A 9,059-nucleotide genomic window follows, 5' to 3' on the forward strand; every position below is an offset into this window, starting at 1 on the left:
GAAAAATTAAGTTTTCATAGAATAAAATGGTACGATTTTTAATTGAACAATTGAGTGCAATCAGTAACAAAGGCTTTACATATGCAAGTAAAATTTGTAGGTTGCTTCAGAAAAAAAGGGCATTTCTCACTCATCTTTAATCTGCAAGTAAAATTAGCTACAAAGCAAATCTAATAAAATGACAAACAAAAGAACAAAACAAAGAAAAGACAGGAGGCAAACAACATTGATCTTAAGCCAACTGATAATTAAACAGAGAATTCTTTTTTTTTTTTTTTTTAACCTGTTGCTCAAGGATTAGAGTTTTTATATTAACAGAAAGGTTTAAGGGGTCTGAATAAAAGCCCACAATTTCTCTATTTTATTTTTATTTTTATTTTTTGAAAGGAGCTTCACTATTGGCCTTGAATATAAAAGAATGAGCAAAAGATCAATGTCAACTGCCGAGGAATGTGAGTAAAGATTTCATCAGAGTAAGTAATACAAATGAATTGTAAAAGAACAAGACTTAAGCGTGCACCCCGTGTTTTGTTTTATTGTACGTATAAACATAACATGTTCATTTTTAACAAAGTGGTCAATAACTCTTTTTTTTTGGTACAAAGACGTGCCTAGCATAGACTAGGGCAAAACAAAACGGGGGTGTGAAACCCCAATACAATCATGACGAATCCAAAACCCAGCCCCTAAAGGAAGAGAATTGAAAAGGTGCAATTCAACAGGTAGTGAAAGAGCAGAGTTTGCAGGAAAGTCAGCTGCAAAATTTGATTCTCTGTAAACATGCTTGACCTGCACTTGCCAGGTTCTGTTAAGCAATTCCTTAATACCCCTGACAAGAGAAGCATGTGCATTTGGCCTAATCTCGTCATCCGCCACCAAACGAGTAACACAAAGGCTGTCAACCTCCACCTGAAGCTGCCGAATTCCATTATCCCAAGCCATACATAACCCTTGATAAAGGCCCCATAACTCAGCACCAATGATGGTAACCACACCAACATTCATTCCAAAACCAATTATCCACTCTCCATAACAGTTTCTAATCAAGCCACCCGTACTAGACAGACCAGAACTTTTACGAGCTCCATCTGTGTTGAGTTTAAAACAAGGCCAAGTAGGTGCCACCCATCCAAAATATTTCTAAATCTTCATGGCAGCAGGAACCAAACAACTCTGATTAACCTTTTGAATTTCTTCTGTACGGATCTTAATATCCATTACAACAGTACTCTTGCTGGTAAAAACACCATTATGCAGATTTTGGTAACGCCAAAACCAAAGCCTCCAAACTGTGACCCCAAAAAGACACGGCCAGTCAAACATACCATCATACTTCCACAAGTTCCTCAAATTATATAACGCCCAATCTCGGAGATTCAAACTAAAAAATTGATGACTAATCCCATGGGGTATCAATGACGACCATACATGCTTAGCACTGGGGCAATCCCGCAGCACATTAAGAGTATTTTCAACAACACAGCCACACCTTGCACAACTCATATCATCAACAATATGTCTCCGGAAAAGTTCTGCTTTAGTTTTAAGTCTATTTTGACCCACCACCCACAGAAAGGTTTTGATATGTTGGGGACCTCTCCACTGCCAAAGAATGCGCCAAAAGGATTCTTCATTGTGAACCTCCATTTTTGACAAAGCCCTATATGCTGAATTAGTAGTGAAATCTTCTGACTTAGAATATGCCCAGTACATGTAATCATCCTCATCATTTACACTGGGAGGCTTGGTGGCTGCAATTTTGAGAAGTAAATGATGGGGAAATAAATTCTCAAAAAGCCGCCAATTCCAAGTACCCTCAACAGTGATAAACCTCGCCACACACTCCTCAAGCTGCTGTAAACGTATCGGCTGCAAAGCGAAAGTATACAAAGGGTATTCCTCTGTTACCCAATTATCCCACCAAAATCTAACTCGGTTGCCATTTCCAATGTCCCATTTGATCCCTTTTAAAACCTCATGCCAAATGCCTCCCACAGCCTTCCACATGTAAGAGCCATATTTCGTAGGTAATGTGCCGGGGAGGGCTTTAGGAGCCAGCCCATACTTAGACAAGAGAACCTTCACCCATAAACTATTTGGAGAAGCAATTAAAACCCACCCAATCTTCATGAGCAGAGCATCATTCATTAAATTAAGCTGCTTAAGACCAAGGCCTCCGCTAGGTTTCAGTTGACATATTGTATCCCATTTCACCAAACTGATTTTCTTCTTGTCTGCTGCCCCGCTCCAAATAAACCTCCTACAAGCCTGATCAATTTTCTCCCGAATACCAAACGGAATCTTCGTGGTCTGCATTGCATAAATAGGAATTGCCTGGATTACCGATTGAGTGAGAGTGATCCTACCCGCCAAGGACAAATGTATCGCATTCCACCCCGACAAACGTTGGTTCACTTTGTCCAAAATTCCCTGATAAGTCAGCTTATTAACCCGTGAATGAATAATTGGCATTCCTCAATATTTCCCTAGGTTTTTTGTGACAGAAAAACCCAAGGAATCACCAATTTCCTTAGCCTCAGCAGACTTTATGTTGTGGGAGAAAAAAACTTGTGTCTTTGTTTTACTAACTTTCTCTCTAGAGCTCATACAACAAACATTCAACACTTCATTATAACCATTGCTTGCCTACAGGAAGCCTCTGCAAGCAAGATAAGATCGTCAGCAAAAAATAAGTGAGATAAAGAGGTACCTCCACGAGACAGTTTAATAGGTTTCCAGTGCCCTCTCTTCACAGCGTCATTTATTCCATGGCTTAACCTTTCTATACATAACACAAAGATATATGGGGAAATGGGGTCTCCCTGTCTAATACCCCTAGAAGGGGTAAAAATCTCTGTAATTTCTCCATTCCATAGAAGTTGCATAGTCGCCGTTGTAATACATTCCATAATAAGCCGAACCAAAATAGTAGGCAATCCAAACTCCCTCAAGGTTTCATAAATAAAATCCCAGCTTAAACGATCATACGCCTTTTCCAAATCCACCTTAATGGCCATCTGCCCAATCCTCCCTTTCTTACGTCTCATCAAATGAATAACTTCCTGAGCAACCACTATGTTTTCCGTTATGTGTCTCCCCCGGATAAAACTAGTCTGGGTAGGTCCAATGAGGTCAGGCAAGATAGATTTCAGCCGGTTAGCTAATAACTTAGTGATAGTTTTATAGATAACCGGGCAAAGACTAATCGGACGAAAAAGCTTAAGGCTAATAGGATTATCCGACTTAGGAACCAACACAATCAGAGTTTTGTTCAACTCCTTAGGGATCTCGTTGCCATTAAAAATACCTTTTATAAGACTACAGACAGATTTTCCCACTACATGCCACTGGGTCTGGTAAAAGAGAGCATGCAACCCGCCTATTCCAGGGGCTTTCAAAGCCTTCATGCCGAAGATCACATTCTTAATTTCCTCATCCTCCACTGCTTGTCCCAAAGCTTGCATTCGACTTTCCTCAAGGACTGGGAAGGCGTTAACAACATGGTATGGATGATAGATTGCATCCTCTTTGGAATAGAGCTTTGAAAAGAAGGACACAGCATAATCTCTAATCTCATCATTATTCAACAACCAATAACTCTATTCGTTATGAAATTGATATTGTACCCAATTTTAAGAGAGCATAATAATAACCATTCAATGCATAAATTTAGAATTAGGATTTTTTTGTAATTCTTTATTTAAATATAAGCTTCAATGGAAAATTATAAAAATTTAGATATAAAATTTTAAATCACCAGACCAAAAAAAAAAAAAAAAAAAAATAGGGGAACGGAAATAGAGGAATCTTGCTTTACCTTTTTTCCCTTTAACTCTTGTTCTTATATAAATAATTTTGTTTTGATGATTGTAACTCGTGACTGCGGGAAAATTTCTAATGGAAACAACTCAAATTCGGAAGATAAGCTTAATTATGCAAGTGATGAATTTGTTCAATTGACTCTGTACTTGAACTAGTTGGATTGATTGATTGATGATTGACTAAATTTGAATTAAGTTTAATTGCTTAGCTATCATTTACTCCTTAAACGCAAACGTAAATATTTTCTTGTGGTTGAGCCCTATTCTCAAATCAGTAGGTTGCCTTTGAAAAAGGGCTTTTCTCACTGATCTTTTTTTTTTTTCTTTAATTCACACGCACTTGATTATTGAATTCTTTCATGAAGAAATAAACTTGTAATGACTTAAAGATTTAATTTCAAGTTAGAATCAATACCAAAAGACGGAGGTTTAACAAAGCCGTTTAGTGTGATAAAAGTACTTTAAAAAATGTTGTTCGACCCAATTAAGTTGAAGAAATAATAAAGTTTTCATGGAATAAATACCGGTTGTGCCTTAATGATTTTGGCATAGACGTTGCTTGTGTACTGTGAAATTGAAATGAATATTAAGTGACTGCGCGATGTATATGCCTAATAAAAGATCAGCAAAAGCTTGGATGAATGTTTGAGGACCAAAACTTTTATAAAAGCATTTTTGAGAGAAACTAAACACCAAATTATCAAAGTAAGATCAACAGTATATGATTTGATTTATACATATTCAAAAACAAAATAATGATTAATAATAAAGTTTGATTTTGTATTGCCAACGATGCTTTTTTGTTGTTTCATTTGTTCGACGTGGCCTTATTTACAAATTGGTTTATGTTAACAGAAACATGAAATTCACATTACACAAAATTGCAAGAACAAATATTAAGAGAACGTAATAATAATTACTCAATGCGTAAGGATAAATTTAGAATTACATATTCTTTTTTATTTAATAAAGTCCCAACGGGAAATCATAAAAATTTATATATAAAAGCTTTCAACCACCAAACAAAAAACAGGGGGAATGAAAACACAGGAACTTGTTTTAACTTTTTTTCATCTAACTCTTGTTCTTATATAATATTTTCCCTAGTATTTCAGGCAAAAAAAAAAAAAAAAAAATCAATAAAGAGCAAGTTGCTCAAATTGATTTATCTTGTTTTTCAGGCAATCTTGTGATATGATGATAAAGCTCATGAATGCTAGAAAACTTCTAATGCAAACAACTCTATTTGGGATGATAAGCTTAATTTTACAAGCGATAAATATAAATAACTTTTTGTGGTTAATTGAATTTGTAATTACTCTTAGCCCTATTCTAAAATTTGTAGGCTGCCTCAAAAAAGAATAAAAAAAAATTTCTTACTCATCTTTAATCTTCAAGTAAAAAAAAAATCTAATAAAATGAAAAACAAACAAACAAGTAAAAGACAGCAAACAAACAACATTTAACCAACTGATATTTAAACAGGGAATTCTTTCTTCTTCTTCCCCCCCCCCCCCCCCCCCCCCGGGCTCATGGATTAGAGTTTTTGCTATTAACTGAAAGGTTTCAAGGGTCTGAATAAAATCCCAGACTTTTTTTTTTTAATTAACCAAAGCCATATAATAAGATCACAGACTTTTAACAATGAACAATAATTTGAAACTCAAGCAAAACCAATGACAAGATTAAAACAAACCAGAGAAATTTTTTCTTGGAAAGTAGATGAAAACTAAGTAAGAACTGCTATTAAAGGATATTATTAAAGGATTTAGAACATGTATACCTCTTTATTTATATGGGATCAGAGAGTCGATGACCTCCTCTATTCGCTTCGGATATTAAGTAAGAATTGCTATCAAAAGAATGAATTGATGAGAGTAATAACAATGAATTGCAAAAGAGGAAGACTTAATCACGTACCCCTATTATACCCGATTTTTAAGATTTAATTTTGAAGTCCAGAATCAAGACAAAAGACGAAGCCTTAACAAATATGCAGTGAGAATAATTAAGTTGAAGAAAGCACTAGTTTATGGCTCAGTGTTAAGTTGAAGTTTATGAAATAATTAACTAGTTTATTATGCTCAAGTCAGTTTTTGGGCCTTTGCCAAAAAACTTGTGCCACCACTCATATGGCTTAATAAACATTGTCTTAAAAACCAAAAGCTTTTTGAGTAATTTGCAGAAAAATGAAATAGAGTGTAAAAGAAAGGATTTTCCATGAGAAGAAGAGAGAAAAAGATGCCTTGCAGACCCCGAAAAAATAAATAAATCCTCCTTTTAAGGTCACGCCCCACTCTCCTCTTTTCCCCTTTGTTCTCCTCCACTTACGGGAGTTAAGGATGAGATAAAAGTAATGCCTCCACTCTCCATTTTTTTCTCCTTTTTCCGTTACCAAACATCAGTCCCCCAGTTTCTAGTGTTGAGAGTTTTAACGAATCAAGACTGGAAACTATATGAATTTTAAAGTGACATCGATGTGGTTGGCATAAATCGGCTCGGGATTGCTAAAATTAACCTTACTATTAGCAAAAAATTTCAAGTTTTAAACTTTTACTTGCCTTTAAATATACCATTTTCCTACTCGCATAATCATGTAAAGCAGGTTTCATAAGTTCACGTATTTATCTCACCTGAAGTAAGTTTTGAGACTTAGTCATTTATCTGCTTTAGAATATTTTTCACTCATATAACTCTTGCTCGCCTAATCTTGGTCGGGCAAGAGCAGGCAAACTTTGACTTCGTCTCACTACGAGGAGGTTTAGAGACTGTAAGCCTTTCACTTGAAGTACCCTTTTTTTTTTTTTTTTACTTTCTGCTTGCCTTCACATGGTTGAGCAGATTCTGGCAAGCTTGACTTCTTGTCTCGCCATCGAGCAAACTTTGAGACTTTGAAGTCTTTTATGTGCCTTAGAAACTTTCTTGGGATTTTTGTTCTCTGCTCGCCTTTACATGGTCGAGTAGATTCTGGCGAGCTTGGCTTCCTATCTCGCCATCAAGGAGGCTTTGAGACTTTGGAGCCTTTGCTTGCCTTAGAAACTTTTTTGGAACTTTTGTGGTTTGCTCGCCTTCGCTTGGTCCAGCAGATCCTGGCATACTTGGCTTTCTGTCTCGCCATAAATAGGCTTTGAGACTTTGGAGCCTTTGCTTGCCTTAGAAACTTTTTTGGAATTCTCATTGTTTGTTCGCCTTCACATGGTCGAGCAGCTTCTAGAGAGCTTGGCTTCCTGTCTCGCCATCGAGGAGGCTTTGAGACTTTGGAGCCTTTGCTTGCCTTAGAAACTTTTTTGGAACTTTTGTGGTCTGCTCGCCTTCGCTTGATCCAGCAGATCCTGGCATGCTTGGCTTCCTGTCTTGCTATAAAATAAGCTTTGAGACTTTGGAGCCTTTGCTTGCCTTAGAAGCTTTTTTGGAACTTTTGTGGTCTGCTCGCCTTCGCTTGGTCGAGCAGATCCTGGCTCCTGTCTCACCATAAAATAGGCTTTGAGACTTTGGAGCCTTTGCGTGCCTTAGAAGATTTTTGAAACTTTTTTGGTCTGCTCGCCTTCGCTTGGTCGAGCAGATCCTGGCATGCTTGGCTTCCTGTCTCACCATAAAACAGGCTTGGAGACTTTGGAGCCTTTGCGTGCCTTAGAAGATTTTTGAAACTTTTTTTGTCTGCTTGCCTTCGCTTGGTCGAGCAGATCCTGGCATGTTTGGCTTCTTGTCTCGCCATAAAACAGGCTTTGAGACTTTAGAGCCTTTGCGTGCCTTCAATGTGCTCTTATTTGAGGTTTTTGCTTTAAATCCTAAAATATGGACAACCATCAAAAATTTAATTTCGGACTTGTAACTTATAACTTGTCCAGAAAATAGCTCACATTTACAACTTGCGCTTTAGCTATTTATATATGTTTGGGCCTTTGATGGATAAACATCCTTGGTGTTTTTATTACCATCTATAATATTTGGTTAGCAATATTATTAAAGACCTTTGCTAAAGGTGCGGAGCACCATTTCCCAACACTAAAGATATTAAAATTTATATATAAAATAAATCATATTATATAAAATATGTAATCAACAAATAAATGGTACCATAAAAGTTTAAGCAAAGTCATATCACTGTATCAAGGAAATACGATCTCATGCTAACCCAAGTTCCATCAATCCTTCGGTCAAGCATGTTGTGTGCTAATATATGACTATGCTATATATTCTATAATATGTAATCCTTCGGTCAAGCATGTTGTGTGCTAATATATGACTATGCTATATATTCTATAATATGTAATCTTAACTATTTTCTATTAACGACTTAATAAGTCAAAACCTCATCCATCAGATTTTTGAAGTCAGGTAGTGGATTTAAAGGATAAATATAAAACTGGGGTTTTAGAACAAGTGCACCTGAGATTGTGCTCTGCATTATTTCATTAGTACTTCATCAAACAAATCCCGAGCTTGACTCTGCTTTGCTCCCTTCTTAGAATTATTCTTGCAATATTTTAACACGGGCACAAAATGAATAAAATATGAAGGAAACAAAAATCCAACTTCATCAATTCTTTGAAGCTTGAAGACATGCCTATCAATTCTCATCATCAATAAAAATTTGTTTTGTTTTAAAACCATTATTAAGGTTAGCCAAAATACCAATACTCGGCCTCATCCAGATTATGCTAATTATACTTCTTCCAACACTCATTAACGATTATGAGAATTTGTGCAATGTGGATGACAGGTACTATCAAAAGACAGCGAATATATGCATAATTTCTAATGTTCTCTTTGCGAAAATATAATAAAGCTATGGTTAAGAATAACTCATGCTCTCAATCAGTTTGATACTTATATTAAATAAACTGAAACAGAACCTGGGTTTAGATCTTGGCTCCTGGGCAACATTCTCTCAAGCATATATGTAGTGTATGTAGTGTAATCAGCAACAAACTCACTTTTGAACTTTCATATCCCTTGAGGCGATTTAACGAACAGCTCCTGATTTGAATTTTAACAATTCTGCCTCAACTTGTAATGAACCGAGTTTTATACCAGAATTGTCTATATACTTTCCCTGCATAGTCTTCACATGAAAACTAGCTGCATGATTGATTGATGGGGTGTAAAACCAGTAGGAAATATCTTGAAGAAACCAAAGATCCGTGGATTTTTATGCTTACCACCAAATGAATTTAACAATTTGTGTAATCTTTATTTTAAGAAATTGAACATTGATAATACCGCAAATCGATTGCT

This window comes from Citrus clementina, unplaced genomic scaffold, assembly GCF_000493195.1.
Source record: "Citrus clementina cultivar Clemenules unplaced genomic scaffold, Citrus_clementina_v1.0 scaffold_5, whole genome shotgun sequence".
Classification (NCBI taxonomy): Eukaryota; Viridiplantae; Streptophyta; class Magnoliopsida; order Sapindales; family Rutaceae; genus Citrus; species Citrus x clementina.